Source organism: Xiphophorus hellerii, chromosome 3, assembly GCF_003331165.1.
Source record: "Xiphophorus hellerii strain 12219 chromosome 3, Xiphophorus_hellerii-4.1, whole genome shotgun sequence".
In the NCBI taxonomy this organism is placed as follows: Eukaryota; Metazoa; Chordata; class Actinopteri; order Cyprinodontiformes; family Poeciliidae; genus Xiphophorus; species Xiphophorus hellerii.
The window spans coordinates 21,928,624-21,944,665 of NC_045674.1; the positions used below are offsets into that span (position 1 = coordinate 21,928,624).

A 16,042-nucleotide genomic window follows, 5' to 3' on the forward strand; every position below is an offset into this window, starting at 1 on the left:
CATCACATAAAAATAAAAAATAAAAAAAAATTATTTTTACAAAACAAATGTTCCTACCTTTTTTTATGCCTTAAGAAAATTTTTTTTTAAAATTCTGACACAAAGGATCATAATTCATGCATCAAAGGGTTATTACTGGCAATTGGACAAATGTACAGTTGTCCATTCATCCATTTGGCAATTGGACATTGGCATTGGACTTATAAACTCGGGTCAAGTGACCCGAGTTTATAAATAAGGAGGTCTTCACCACCTCCTGATACTTTGAACATAATGGTTTCTCACTTTTATTAATCTTTTACACACATTAATTTACCTGCCCTTTTATGTTATCAGGAGTATTATAGGTAATTATGCATTTTTATTTTGATACCACTTTATGCAGCACAGGGTAGCGGCAGCCTTTTGTCCTTTTCTTTGTTTCATTGCTGCTGTCCAGACACAATGGCAGTCTCCTGCTGGCGCAATCAGGGAAGTTCTTGTCAGCCAGCCCTCCTCGCCTTTTATTCTCAGACCTGGACAGAGGAGTCCAGGTAGACAAGTAGAAATGAGCAGCTTTATAGTTAACTTAGTGCGGTTTTTCAGTCAAATGAACGAACCGGAGCCAATCACACCAAATTTGTTTACGTGTAAGAGAAAAATAACCACAATCAAACTGCATACAAATTATATTCTCAAACAATCACGAGATTCCTCTGTCCGATATTGTTTGTGCGCATAGTTGTTTGACTTTGAGAGGGCGGGACTCTGTGGAGAGCGAAGTGAACTAGGCGCGGCCAAGCGGAGACCCATCCATCTATCACACGTGTAGACAAAGGGGGGACTCCACAACACAGAGCCTGATGTGCCCCTCTCAAACTTTTTCCACGGACGCACGGGAACGCGCGCACAGCGAACCAGCTCAGGTGAGTTGCCTCCGACCGGGATGCTGCAATCGCTTCCCCCGTCTCTGGAGTGGCTTGCTTTGAGTGTGTTTCCAGTGAAAAGTTGCGACTGTACTTGGTGCGTCAGCGCTCAAAACTTGAGCACAAAGCAGGAGGGAGAGGACGAGAGACATAGAGAAATCAAGGCGAGAGAGAGAGAGCGCGAGAGGAGCGGTCCCCTTTTCCTTTGTCTTTGAGGAGAGAACTTGAGGGGATGCTCAAAGACGCCTCTTCATAACGCTCACTTATACCAAACTTGTTCTGCTTCACAAAGTGTTATGTCTGGGATTTTAATGGATGTGAGATGGAGTAAGTGCTGGTGCCGTGTTTTTGTCTCCTGGGGATGTTGCGACACGCAAAACAAAGCCTGTCAGAAGTTTGCAAGGGAAGGACGCTTTACGCACGCACGCAGGAAAAAGAAAAAGTGTCTGGGTTAGTTCATGTAAATAGTTTAATGTAGTCTCGTGTATAGATATATATATATATTTTTTTTTCAGAAGTTGCGTTCTTGTTTTTGAGAAGTTGGCGCTGCAGTGAGGAAATTCTCCACAATGCAATCAGGTGTAAAGTCTGCATGAAACAAGCCTGTGAGTCACAATAAAACTTTTCTAATGTTATATTTGAAGGGCAAGACGATGTTGCCAGACGAAAAGAAAATAAATGCTTTCGTAGAATCTTTAAGAAAGTTGTTGCGGTGCGTTGGAAGCAGATCAACAGGTATAAGTTGCTGCAGCGCGTCTTTGTTACTGTAAAGGTTCCTTTGTTCTCAGCCTCATACAAAGAAAAGCGACTGAAAAGAGCGCAAATCCACTTGGAAGTGTCCCGTTTATTTCCTTAACTTCATTTCATAGGACTTTTAAAAAAAAAAAAAAAAAAAGATATTTCAGTTTAGATTATTTAAGAATAAACAAATTACTTTGCATCTTAAAAATGATAACTGAAGTTTTACTTGTCAGGACCAAAACACAGCAGCATTTAATGAGGCTTTGTACACACAACACAACACACACTCAAACAAACAAACAAAAAGAAACCCAGTATTTAAATATAGTTTGTCCAAACTATTTGAAGTGGTAAATTCATCAGTGTTGTGCTTTTAAACTGTCTGATATTAACTATTAATGTGTAATGAAGAATAAAAAACTGATGACTTTAAACAAGTTTGACCCAACTTAGTGAAGTTCTCTGTTCTGCTTTATTATTGTGATTAAAAAACTTCTTTGTTAACTTTAATCAATCATTTTTGTTGTTTTGATAGCATGTAAATCAGTTCTTTGCTGTTGAAAACAAAATAGTATAACTTTAAAGCTAGGGATCTCCTTACTATAAAATTACAATATCCTAAGAAGTTATATACTATATGTCACATGACTGTAGATTTAAAATGTATTCTTGAAAATAACTTTTAAGATAAACAACTTTGAATTTCAGTCTTTATATCTAAATGAGGTAAAAAGAGCCAGCACTCCATATTGAAATTAAATAGGTCACTGTTGTTTTTGTTTGTCAGTCTTATTTTTTTTCCATGAGCTGGCAAAAAATTTAAAAACTGGAATTTAAAATAGAAATAAACACAGCATGAAACACAGTAACATGTAAGTTACTGTTTAATTTACAGCAAAACCATCTTACTGTTTTATGGGACTGATGTCTCACCAGTCTAACATTAAATTTTGTGTAAAAAAAACCCCTATAATATTGATTCGATAATTCTTGCCAGTGGGCTACTCTTTAACAAAAATACTTTACAGTCTACAGAGCAAAACTTTGATTTAGTTGCTACAATACACTTAATCTGTTTCTTGATTTCTCTTTGCCCTTACGTGGAATTTTAACAGATTATCGAGCAAGGCGTCTCCTGTGGAAGGTCAAGAAAATGGCAAAAACAATATGCTGAAACAACACGAAGATGGCACAGGATCACCTATCAGACGACGCTTTAAGACAGAGAGGAGGATTAAGAGACTGTGCAGGTTCTTTTTGGGGAGAAGGTACAGACTTATCTCATTTTGGATTTAAACTTTTGCAACAGCGGTGCCAGTTGGATTGCATTTTAGGGCACACGTGAAAGTCCAAAACTCATGGAAACACTTTAAGGATTATCCGAATTCATGGTAAATCTCTCCACAAGACACATCTTGAGCCAGAGTCTCTGGGATAGCAGAATATTGCACTTCTGATCCTCCTCGCCCCTCGGCACGGGTAGGTGATATTACTTTTGAGTGGGTTCTGGCAGTTGTCCAGCTGCTTGTTTCCTCTCTTGTGTCAACCAAACAATCACACAAAAGCTAGGTAATGAAAAGTTGCCTTGTACTTGTATTACTGAGGATAAAAATAAAAATTACCATTCAGATATTGTTCAACAATGAGGCCATGGTAAAGAAATTGTCATCTCACACATTGTAATTTACAGATTACAAATATACCATTAGCCTGTCAACAGCTTGTAAAACTTTCTAGATAGTTATTCTATCTAGAAACAAGAACAATTGAAGCAATTAAGGCAAACTGCCAAAACAAACCTAGAACTTATTTTTTTTCTGTATTTTCAGCAGTATTAGGTTCTGATTGAATGACAACGTTCAGCAAAAAGTTTTTACGGTATTACAGTATTGACATAAATTTGAATCCAGAAATATTAATTTTGCTGCAAAATAGCATAATATATTTAAAATAAATATATTATATATTATAATATATAATAAATTATATTACATGTATTCATTGTTACCACATATATATATATATATATATATATATATATATATATATATATATATATATATATATATATATATATATATTTCTTATACATTAGCATAGGTATAATAAGCTTATATTATTTGGTTAGTCAGGCTGTCTGCTCCAGCAGTCAGCTGCTAAACAGACATCCTCTGTGTAGCTCGACGACTGCTTATTCATAAAAGTTTTACCATCTGAAATTGTGCTCCAGGGGCCACACGCTTTGGCAGACAGACAATCTGCCAAATTCAGACTGTCTGTGCTTTAAACAAACAGAAATAATATTATTCAACATCACCAAATTAGTTTTTTTTTTGTAAGTTTGGTGGAACGTGTAGCAGCCTTTTTCAGCTAACCGCCAAGCAGTATTCAGAAACAGATGGGGAAGGGGCAAGGCTCCTTCATTTTATCCATTATGCTATCCGAGGTAGCTCTGGTCACTTTCTCTGGCATCTCATGAAAAAGACTTTTGCGTTGCATTTTTTTGGTTGTGAAAATATAATGTTTAAACCTTTAATGCTGCCAGCAACCCACACCTTCTCTAAACTTTGTAGTAAAAGTACACTTCAAAATAAAAAGAATAACCAGAAGTCATGGTTTCCTATTTGTTGTCTAAATTCAGCTGACTCAGATGAACTCTGTGTTCAATTTCTTGAATGGTTAAATTTCCAAATGTGCAGTATTACTGGTGGATCAACTCTGTAAGATTTTGGAGGCAAAATTTTCCTGTTCCATTGATTTAAAGTTATATTTACAAGATGTCAGAGAAAGCGCTGGAGTGATCTGCAATTTGTGCTAGCTCCTAGCAGCATAGATTAACATAGTACTGCCCCTCTCCCACCTGTTGCTGTGCCCTACTGGTCAACTGCCAGAATGAAGCCATCTGTGCTTTTACAAGAAAGAGAAATTTGGCCCTTTCAAAAATATTTACGGTCGGGAAAACCACCGACAGTGTAAAATCAGAGACATCGCCTTTATCAAGATAACGACCAGAGTATCAAACCTCACTAATATCAGCTTTTTGTGAATATGTGACTATAAGGTTTTACAGTTCACAAAGATACATTATGCACTATAAACACTTGGAAGCAACTATTGACTTTTTCTTAATTTTATGTAGCAGAAGCAAAATTACAAAATAAAAATAGTTAAAGATGAGATTATCATAGCTGTAATAAATTATACTATTTCAACAGCAGTTGGAATATTTCTTACTTTTTCTCATCTAAAAGCAGACGTTTGGTGATGTTCGACATTTTTGTTTTTAATCCCTATAATAACACAATGAAACCAGGATATTTCTACTCAAAACTGAAAATCTCATTCTGGCCTTGCCTACTTCATGTGACATCCAGCAGTTCAGTTCCATCGGGGGGAACATGAGCATTTCATAATCTTGCGTTACATGTTTGCATCGCAATTGTTTCTGCTGTGGAGCCAAGCAGCCCTCTAAAGATGCATGACTTCATCTGAGAGTGAGATTCAGCCCTTTCTCTGCTCCCTCTGTGGAAGTCTTTATCAATGATGTCATTGGGAGCCAATTACAACTTACAACCGTTTTCGTCATCATCCGAGCTCCGCCCCCCCCAAACCAGCTACTCCTGCGTGACAGCCCACATGGTCCTGCAGCATCACATTTTCACCATGCATTACTCTGCAGTGCTGAGGCACAGATACTACTGGAGCACGGCCTGTGGAGAAGGACTTGGATGTAAATCTGCTGTGTTAGTTCAGAAATGAGTTAGTAGGGAGGATTTTTCTTTTTTACATGGATTTAATTAGTAGTAAAATACACACGAGACATGGATGAATGTGAATGAGCAAACAGTCACCCAGACAACACAGAGGTTTTGTGTTCATCATGTGTATAGCATCCATGGAGAATGATGGTTTACAGTGGGTTTTAGTCTGAGTTGGATTATTACAGTGCCTTGCGAAAACATCCATACTATTTGAATCATTTCAAATATTTCACTTTAGAACCACACACTTCAATGTATTTTATCAGGATTTTTGTTTTAAGCCAAAACATTAGAGATGATTTTAAAGTGAAAGCAAAAGTCTTGTTGAGTTTAAGAAGGTTTTCTTCCAGTATTACCTTGTATTCAACTCATCCATCTTCCTATAAACCCTGACCATCTTTCTTGTTCTGGCTAAGAAAAGCATCCCCACAGCATGATCATGTTTTACCATGCTGATAATGTGTTCAGGTTGAGGCCCAGTGTTAGTTTTCTACATCACATAGAGTTCTGCATGTTGGTCACAGACTCCACTTTGGATCTTTCTCAGTGGAGCACCTTCTCCCACACGTTGGGTAATAATTGCCCCCGGAACATTAGATCTCTTCAGCGCCTCCAATGTTCCAGCGAGTCTCTCTTAGCTGCTTCTCTGTTATTGCTTTTGTTGATTAACCTGTAAGTTCATGTGGACGGTAATGTCATGGTAGGTTTGCAGATGGGTCATACTTGAGATTTTCCCTGAAGTACAGAAATGTTCTCTAACAAACCTTTAAGATCTTTACAGAACTGACGTCTTTATATGACATTTTCATGTAAGTGGATATTTTTGGCTTCAATTGCTATTTTAAAATTATTGCAATTTAACTGATGTATACGTATATGTTTCCATTGTTGCTTTAAAATCTAATTATGTACTCTATTAAACAGCAAGTGTTATGACCTGCAGTGTGACATTTACCTGCATCCCGCTGCTCTTGAGCCACAGAACAGGTAATAGCCTGGAAATGATTGAATTAGAGAAAAAACAGGTCAGTCAACTCTGTGACACACAAGTGAGACAGTTTCAGGTCAGTGGAAGAAGGAGATTCCACATGAGTCATGATGTTCATTAGATGAAAACACAAGCTCACACATAGTCAGAGAAATGTAATGTCTCTATCTGTCATTTGACTTGATTTTTGTCTTTTAGCATGAAGGTGATTTGAAATGTTCTCACTCCGCTGAGACATTCTTGAAAAGTGTGAAAATATATGTAATGTGCTCTCAGTTCTTCCCAGTATAAAACCTTGATCCAAAGGAACTTTTAATTTCATCTACCTTGACTCTTGTGGTCAACAATGTACTCATCACCACTGGTGTTTTTAGATAGGTCTTTGAGAACCCTGCGTCCTTGTTTTTGTCTTTGAGTGTTGGTCCATGTTTTCTTGAGCTATAATGTAAGGAATTGCAGTTGTCATTGTAACACCAGTGTGTGCATTATTGCAATTGCCAAGGGCTGCATCGATGGAATGTTTGGTAAGCTATTAACCTTCAGCTGCCATATGTTCACTTTGCATTCCAAAAATATTTTCAGCCAGTCGGGAGGACTTTAGGCCAAAACCTATAAATAAGATTTTTGTGCCTGAAAGCAAAAGCACACATAGAAGCATTTGACATTTTGGGAAGTGTGTTGAAGCTTTCTGGAACTGAACAAAATATTGCGTTTTAGAAGCTATGCTTATTTGACATCTTCCTTTTTTTTATGAATAATTGTATATGTATCTAAACTAATTATTTAATTAAGGTTAATTATTTTAGATTTGACTCATTGATGAGGAGTGTAAGTAATCCAGTTTTCCACAGATGAAGCTGTCTTCTCTCAAATTAAAATCTGCATTTCTTCTGCTCTCCAGTTACAAGACGATTAACCTCCTGCAGAAAACAAAGCCAAAAAGCAAAAAAAGAAGAAAAAAATTACATTTTAGGATACCTGATTTTGACTAAAGCCTCATTACCAAACTTGCTACACCATAGTTTCTCTAACTGTATACCAAGTTCCTGTGTGTGCATTCTACTTACACTGCTTATCAGTAATGCTTTCATGACGTAAAGCGCAGCTTTCCTAACATTTGTCATGCTCCATCTGCTTTATGTGAGCTGAAATGAACTCCTTTGTGTATGCTATTGTGTATGCACATCCACACCTAATTTTTCACTTGATAGGGTTTGCATTCTTGGTTAGCATAAAACTTGTAGGTACTGGTTGTACCAGTATGTAGAGTGTACATTGTCCTTAATTACCACACTGGCCCAGTGTTGGAATCAGTGCATCTGGGAGGGAACGCCTGTTGATATATATCTGAGTGCTCTATGAAATATTCCTCTCATTAACTGGGATGTACGTTCACAAGTCAGACCAGTTTCAGTGAAGCACTGCATTTAAATAAACAGTTAGAGCTTTGCCTAGTTTCATTATGCATGTAAAGAGCTGCATCGTGCATTATCTATACTGACCTACTTATGAAACCAGAAGCTACATACACCTTTCTCACTGTCTGACGTTAAATCAGATCAAACTTTAGGTCAGTTATAATGCCCATCTTTTTTTCTGTTTGCTAAATGTTACAGTAATGAGAAATAGAAAGTGTCAGAGATTTATTTATTAATTTCTTTAAAATCAAAACCTTTTGTACAGATTGATTACTAGCTTGTTAAACAGTGAAAGTATATGGCTTTCACTGTATAACCAATCTCTCATAAAAAGACCAATTTCTTTTTATGAGAGATTGGTCATACTCTCATAAAAAGCATGCTTGTCTTTAACACTAAACTTCTAGTGAACTTTTCAAATTTAAAAATTGATTTGATGTTATTGAAGTTAAGTGACCTCCTTATAGATATTTTAAGCAGAAATGTAGATGTTTCCCAAGTTGTTGTTCCATTATAGGAGCATACCAATATCATGACGCTGGAACAGATCTCTCTTGAAAATGAGAATTTATTTTCTCAGCAAAGTTTATTCTGTTCAAATAAATGTCAAACTAGAAATGAAACTAAGGACTAATTTATTCTGAAAGAGTAGTAAAAAAAATAAAATAAAAATCTGTGCTTGAAATTGTTCATAGCCTCCAGGCAGTTTAATCTGTGGTATGCATTATTACAGATCCAGATCAGATACAGATCTAACTTGTAGATGTAGGCTACTTTAGTTTGTTTATAATGATTCGTGACACTGCATCTGCATGTTGCTCGGTGAGTTTGATTACGTTCATGGTTAATGCACGTTCTGAAATCAAAAATGCATTTGTTAGTAAAGCTATGCTTTGTTCATGAGAATGAAAACAATTTTAGCAAACATTTAAGATTGCTAAAATCTTAAATCTAGAAACGTGCTAATTTTTGATAGAAACTGCGACTAACTTTAGCCTCATTAGCGCTCAATGGATAGCAAGTCACCATCTTTTCACAGAACATCTAGTTCTTATCTTGTCACTCTGTTACGTTTTTTCTTTTCTACAAGTATCTAAATGATGCCACACAAACATTTTAAACGAGGTGGATCTTTTTCCAACTAAGCGTCTGTTGGCCTGACTGTCAAAACAACAGGGCAACAAAAAAAAGTCTCAAAAATAAATGCAGAGTGCCAACCTTAAAGCACTCAGTATCATATCCAGTGTAATATTAGCTTAAATTTATTTCACTATTATTAGTGAAATATTGTGGCATGATATCTCTTTACATAACTATTCTTGTAGTCTCAGATTTCTGGCATTTTGGGTCTTTTTTTTCATCCTTACATAATGTTTTCCATCATTGAATTCAACATAAACAGAATGACACTGTGAGCTCACGCAGCCGCTATGAAATGATTGTCAAATTTGCTGCTATGCAACTCAAATAAAGCATCAAATCAAAGTAGTTTTTGAAGACTTTGTGTCATTTTACTCGATAATATGTCTCAGCTCTAGCTACACTGTGTATCAAACATCACAGAACCTCATGACCTCTATACCTGTAACAAAAATAACGGTAACTCTGCATTATGGTATGGGATTGCTATCTTCATTGTTATGCAGTCATTAGTTTGATTCTCAAAAAGTCTGCCTGCTACACTGATGATATGCAAAGTTTATTGAACAAGAAAAAAATACAACATCAAAACTGCAGTAACTACACAGACATCCTGTGGCGACCCTCCAGAAAGCTATCAGGTTTATTTTTACCACTCACTGTGTGCATCTTATGGCTGCTCCAGCATACAACCACACAGGAATGCTCAAGCGTTTATGTGCAGAGTGGATGTTTATTGTTTAAAAAGCAATAAAATGGCAAGGTCCAGCTTATCTCAGTGTTTAAACAGGCAGCATTTCCTTAGCATTACATTATGCTTATTGAATTATTCCCTTTTTTTTCCAGTCTGGTAGGTAATGTTTGATGCTCTGATGCAAGTGCTGACATATGGCCAAATGGATTTTGAGTTGGAGCTTTAAAACATACCACCTGCCCAAACAGATTTGGTCAGGCAGTATGAAGCTTTAGAGACAAAAAAAAAAAAAGATTACAGTAAAGATTAGCAAGTTGTTGAAACCTGGAGCAGTAATAATCTCATTTAATTTTTCCCTGCAGCTGAATTTAGGTTGATCGTCCTTTTGTGCTCGATGAGTCATACAGGACACTGTGCTGTGGCTACAGTACAGTGAATTACAGTGCAGTAAAACATTAGGCCCACCATTACTAATCATGATGACAGTCCTAATTCTCTGAGCTGAAGGCGTTTTGTGGTCATCCTGTTGCAAACTATCAAAGCTTAGTTTTACCACTCAACGCCTGTAGCCATGAGATAAGTTAACACTCTCTGCTGGAATGCTAATACTTACCAGCGCTAAGGGACGGGAATAAATTATTTCATTATTATGTCGCAAATGTCTGAGAATTTGAAGGAGGCGAGGCAAATATGGAGGGCTAACAAAAGAGAGACGTAGAGGAAAAGGAAAATATAAAGATGTAGATTGAGAGCAAAAAAAAGTAGCAAGACAGAGAGAGTCATAAGAAAGACAAATCAAGCACATATTAGGCTTTATACTGCACTTTATATCAACCTTTCTTCCATTTACAGACATTCTCTCACCAGGACTGTGGTGAGGAAGGCAGTCACGAGTGGAGAAGTCATTTTATTTTCCAGTTTGAGACATACAGAAGACAGATAACCGGAGGGCTTTTCTCAGATTGGTACATTTGAAGCTATGAGCTCAGGAATGCCACGAGGTAATATTGGAAAATAATAACCGTACAGATGTATTTTACAGCTTTGAAATGAAAACTGCCCAGGCTGAATCTGAAAACATGTGACCTTTGGAGAATTTCTGCCCTAGTTTTACATACCCAGTGCCTGCACTGGAGGGAGTAGTGAAACACACTTTTATGACCTTTTAAATAGAAATCCTCAAAAAATGAACAGAAAATTTTGCTTTTGGATCTCGGAAGTTGAGTTTGGAGGCTGCTTAATTATTTTATGTTCAGCTTAATATACTGTATGCTGATATTCTAACGCCTGCAGAACATTTGCCCTCTTGGTATCTATTGCGAGCAAAACCAAATTGCTTATAAGTGCATGACAAATCAGTGGAGGGAAAAGCACAAAGTAGCGAGCCAGATCAAAATGCATGGGATGGCATTCAGCTGACGCATGATGCAGCGTGTCTAAGATGCTTCTGACGATATTGCCTTTTACTCAGCTTTCATTCTGGCCCAGGTATAGATGCAGGGACACAGTTTCCAATAACAGCTTTAGCCAGTTGCCTATCTGTCCCTTACAGATCAACTTATTACCGCCATAAATGCACAGCATGCTGCTGTCTGGGGATGGACTCGTAATCCCTCCAAAGACCAGGGTTTTATCACAACTAAATCTGCTTCACACACACAAACACACGCCGACAAGGCATACATCAGGGAAACCGGCATGGATACACAAAAGACACACAAACACATGACAACAAGCTCGCCTGTTAGCGACACAGACATGCATGCAAGAACGGGGATTTTATCACAGACAAATCTGTTGCTGTCTGCCGGTTAAGAGATTATTAGGCAGTGATTTTGGGGTACAAACATGCAGGGGTGTTATTAGCAGCTGAACACTGGCTGACTTTCTGAAGTCCATGTAGTGTTAGGTGATATCATTGAAGGTGTACCCTAATGCTGTAATGTTTGGTGGTGTAAAAATGGCATTAAGATTAAGCAAATAATTGTGTTGGCAGCAGTTATATGTGACACGATTCTTTTTAATGACATTTTCTTCTCCTGAAAAGTAAACAAGGTTCATGATGTGTCTGAGTGAAGTAGACAGTCTTCAGCCAAGCACTGTGTTGTTGGCACAAATGAAATTATATATGTCGCAAGTAACTTAATATCCAGAGCTGTATTAGATTTATGCAACTAGGGAGATGCTGTCATTATTGTGTAGATTATGGGAAAATAATAGTTCACAATGTTATTCCAGACACAAAAACATATTGGTAACAAAGATAGTGAGACACCAGCTTCAGTGATGTAAGATCCAAATGTATGGCTAACTGAACACCATGTTAGAAAAACAGAATTTATTGTATACTTCTTTTAAGTTTAGTTTTTCTTCACTTGGTGTTTAGGGTTAGAGTTATAACTATTATGTAATGATCAATTAAAGTGAGCAATTTGTCTTAAAAATGTAAATTCTCATGCAGACTGAAATATTGAAATCCCAGTCTGTTGTAGGAGCATGAGACCTGATTGCATCAGTGCTCTTCTTCACATGCATGTTTTAGTTATGTCTCTAACTAAAACGTACATCGCTTCGGTGTGCAGACACATCAAGCTTCCTGGAGTGTGAAGACAGCTGCTTTGTTTTGAGTTTGTGAAGTCACTTAAGCCTGCGCCGGAGTTAAAGGTTACCTTTACAACTTTAGGGTTTTATTCTTAAAAATGCTTACATTGCAAAGTAGGGCTGTTTATTCTTCCACGTTATGAATAATTCAGCGAGAGAAGATGATGTGACAAGACAGGTGCAGGCTTTATCCTTTTTCTATCCTTCTTTAAAAAATCCTCTGTAAATTTGTGTCACCTTTCCTCGTTCCTCGGGAGAAAATTCCTGAGACAGCTGGAAAGTAATGTTTCTCTAACCTGTCTCAGCTCTCAGTCACAACACAACCTAGTGCAACTAAAGCATAAGAGCCACAACTGCAAAGTACAGTATGTTACATTTTTTCAAATGAAGATCTGATTAAAGCATGCTACTGTGTGAAAAGAAATGGTATTCCTCCAATTTTCTAAGTATACTCTGACAGCATTTTTGATAATTAATAAACATCAAAGAAAGACCATCAAATAAATGTAGCGATTAATTATTTCATTAGGGGATAAGAATGGCTAAAATTTTAATCAAAAACAATGACAGAATGTGCGAACAGCGCCCAAGCTTTGATTCCAGTAGCATAAAAGTTACACTTGGGGTTCTTTGCTTTAATTGTGCCCTATTTATTCTAACTGTCTTCACTTAATAAATAATCATAAGACAAAGGAACTGCTTTCCGAAATAACTTAAATTAAGTTTATCTTAAAATTGACTTTGTACTGTTGAAATCTATGAAGCGAGTTCACACCACAATTTGAGATTTAATTTGCATAAATGCCACAATACAAGCCACTCTGAAAAATCGCCTTGTAGCACAATAGTTTTATTCAAAGCAAATTCATGCCATTGCTGGAGTGGGAAAAACATTTCCGTGGTGTTATTCTCAGGCTGTTCATCTAAATGCTAAAAGGTGTAAAGTCTTACCTTTATGGGACTGAAAGACAGTGTCCTAGGATCAATAACTTGTTTATGCTGGTTCAGAAACACAGAGAGCATTGAAGATTAGCGGTATATGTAAATAGTATTGATTGCTAAACTTTGAATGTGAATTCTGCTTTCTTTATTCAGATTAGACATTTGGTATGAATGTCAAAACCATAATCAGACTTGGTTGTTACTATGACTAAAGTAACATTTTGGTGTTATTATTGGGGCTTGGAATAGTCTCTTTGATGCCGAAGGAAAACGCGTTCAAAGATAAACATTCTTGTGGGTTCGTGTGAATTAGTCCTCACTGGTACCACAAGCTGCAGTTGGATGGATTGAGCCCTTGAAGGGGCCTGAAAGGGCAAAAAAAAAAAAAAGTGCACTCTTTAGTCCCATTTATGGTTCTTGCCTAGTTCCCTGAGTATGGCTGCATTAAGTGTTTTCTTTTGTCAGCATCACACATTCCATCTATTTAATGTAAGCTTCACCTGAAGTTTGTGAAAGAGTCTATGCTGTCTCTCAAATGGCAAAAGTTAGCCCAGAACCATCAGGTTTATTTAGACAGTTTGTTCTGTTGCATCAGCAATTTGATTATTCTGTCATGATCCAGAGCTTGGTACCATCCAAACATTCACTTCCTGTCAGCAAAGTAACATCACTGCTTGGCTGCCTCATAAACCTCCAGGCAGATCAAACAGCCGTTTGTGCAGAGACCTGGCTATAAACTGAGTGAACCATCTGAAGCGTCCCAAGAGACCCAATTTGATCCTTGAGAGGCAGCCCTATCTGGACCTGAAGCAGGAATCAAGTGCAGGTGGTGTTTTTTACATGTCTGTGCCATCTTACACACTTTTCCTGCATTCGAGATAATAGTGTTTAAAATGTAGACAGTGTCCGAGAGCAACCTGACTTATAGTGTGTCAGATGGGCAAGGGTTTGTGTGCTTGGTTTTTTTCACTATTTCCTTGAAGTGATGTTCATAAAAAGTTGTAGATGTTCACCTGTATTACAATAGCAACATATAAACAAGAATTATTTTTTGTCTGAAGTGTCCTTGTGAAACAAATAACTCTATAAGTTTACTGGTTCACCTCCAACTTGACTCTGACCTATGACCAAAAAAAAATAGATCCTGATCCAAACAGTGAGATTGTGAGATGTTGGATGCAAGCAGATAGAATAAGCTTCCTCTGTTGGTTGGCTTGTCTACCTCACTGCTCTCTGGTGAGAGAGGTTTGACTGATAGTCCCACCCACCAGATCACGCCTGCATGTTTAACAACATGTGGCAATAATCACCCTACTGTTGCCAACTCAGCGACTTTCTTGCTATATTATTTAGTGACATTTCAGACAAAAAAAAAAAAAAAAGAGTGTCAGTCACAATCGGAATCGACAGGTCAGGCTTTTTAAAGATCAGTAATTGACTATCAGACAGAAAATTGCAGTTGGTGCACCCCTTGCAATAAGCACATATAATTGACTTGTAAGTTACAGTAGGCCTATATCTGCTATCATAATCATTTTGCTGATAATATACTGCATGATGTTGAAGAGCCTAATGGAATAGTGACTCCTTATTTAAAAATATAATGTGTAGGTAGAAATATCAAGTATAGGAAGTAAAGTAAGTATGTAAGTCTCAGTGACCCATATAAATGGTGAAAGTTAAACTTTACATTTTCTGTAGGCAGTTAACACCTTGGATAGCCTTCTGTAATTTGACATGAGGACATCTGCACTGACATGATTTTCCACTCCATAGTGAGGCATAAGCTGAGTGACCAGAAATAGGCGAAATATGTTGCCCTAATAATGTAGTTATGCATTTCCAAGTTGGATGCATCTTGGAGTGTAGACTCAGGTGGATACATGGCCAATTTATTGTAAAACACAGCACCGCACACAACAGTTAGCTTGTTGTTTCTGCCAGGTGTCATCCGTCACTTATACTAAATTGTCCCATTTGTGTAAGGTTAAAAAAAATCCTCATTTCAGGTTTAAGTTAATGCTTGTAGAGACAAAATAAAGGAATCTAATACAGAAAATATGTTTTGGTCATCTTTGTTGGGTGGCTTAATAAGGCCATGTTATGCCCTGCTCTAATTATTATAAATGTTATCAATATGCATCATCTCTTAGGTATTTTATGCTGTGCTGTGTGGCCAGTGCTGAAACCAAGGTCGAATTCAAGCTACTTTTAAGTGTCCTTGGTTAGTAAAATTAGATTCTGAGGCAAACATAGTCAAGTATGTGGGGGTGTATGTGTGTGTGTGAGAGACACTGGCAAGGATGAAAATGATGCCACACACATATACACACACTTGCTCTGCAAGCACTTAAGAGTGTTTTGAATACAGCCTGTGGCGATGTTCCCAGCATCCCACCTTAAAACCACATTCTCTTATAAGGACTGACCATGGAAACCTAAGTGATATGCACTAACCGATTCCTTCTCAGCTTTTGTGGTTGAGGCTTTATTTTTAGCTGAGAAATGAGCTGAGTAAGTATGAATCATGCTTTTAATAATATATTAATCTGTCTTCCGACACTGTTTGACTGGCAAGTAGTGTTAGCTTGCAGATATCTGTTACAGGCTATAACTTCATAGTTGGATATCAATAAACACTCGGCTAATTATCAATTATCTTATTTAGAGAAGAAGCCAAGAGGCTACTTGGTAGCAACAACTTACCAGTTCCATAACTCTGTTGATATGGCAACTATCAATTGTAATCTGGCTTTTATGGAAGAATGGCCAGAAAATGCCATTACTGAAATTTTGCCACGACCCATTTAGAGTATACAGCAAATATGTGGAAGAAAGTGTTCTTGTCAGAT

General features: G+C 37.2%; 1 long non-coding RNA gene across 5 annotated transcripts in view; it reads left to right on the top strand.

Moving 5' to 3' along the window:
- Positions 1 to 751: 751 nt before the first annotated feature.
- LOC116717553 (uncharacterized) overlaps positions 752 to 16,042 on the top strand; it is a 125,179-nt gene continuing 109,888 nt past the window's right edge. Inside the window, exons 1-3 of one of the 5 annotated variants that reach the window (XR_004338756.1) lie at positions 753 to 905; positions 1,421 to 1,510; positions 2,762 to 3,125. This is a non-coding gene — a long non-coding RNA (uncharacterized LOC116717553). Of the gene's footprint in view, positions 906 to 1,420; positions 1,511 to 2,761; positions 3,126 to 16,042 lie in introns of all 5 variants that reach the window. The other 4 variants (XR_004338760.1, XR_004338755.1, XR_004338758.1 and 1 more) reach the window with 4 other exon arrangements.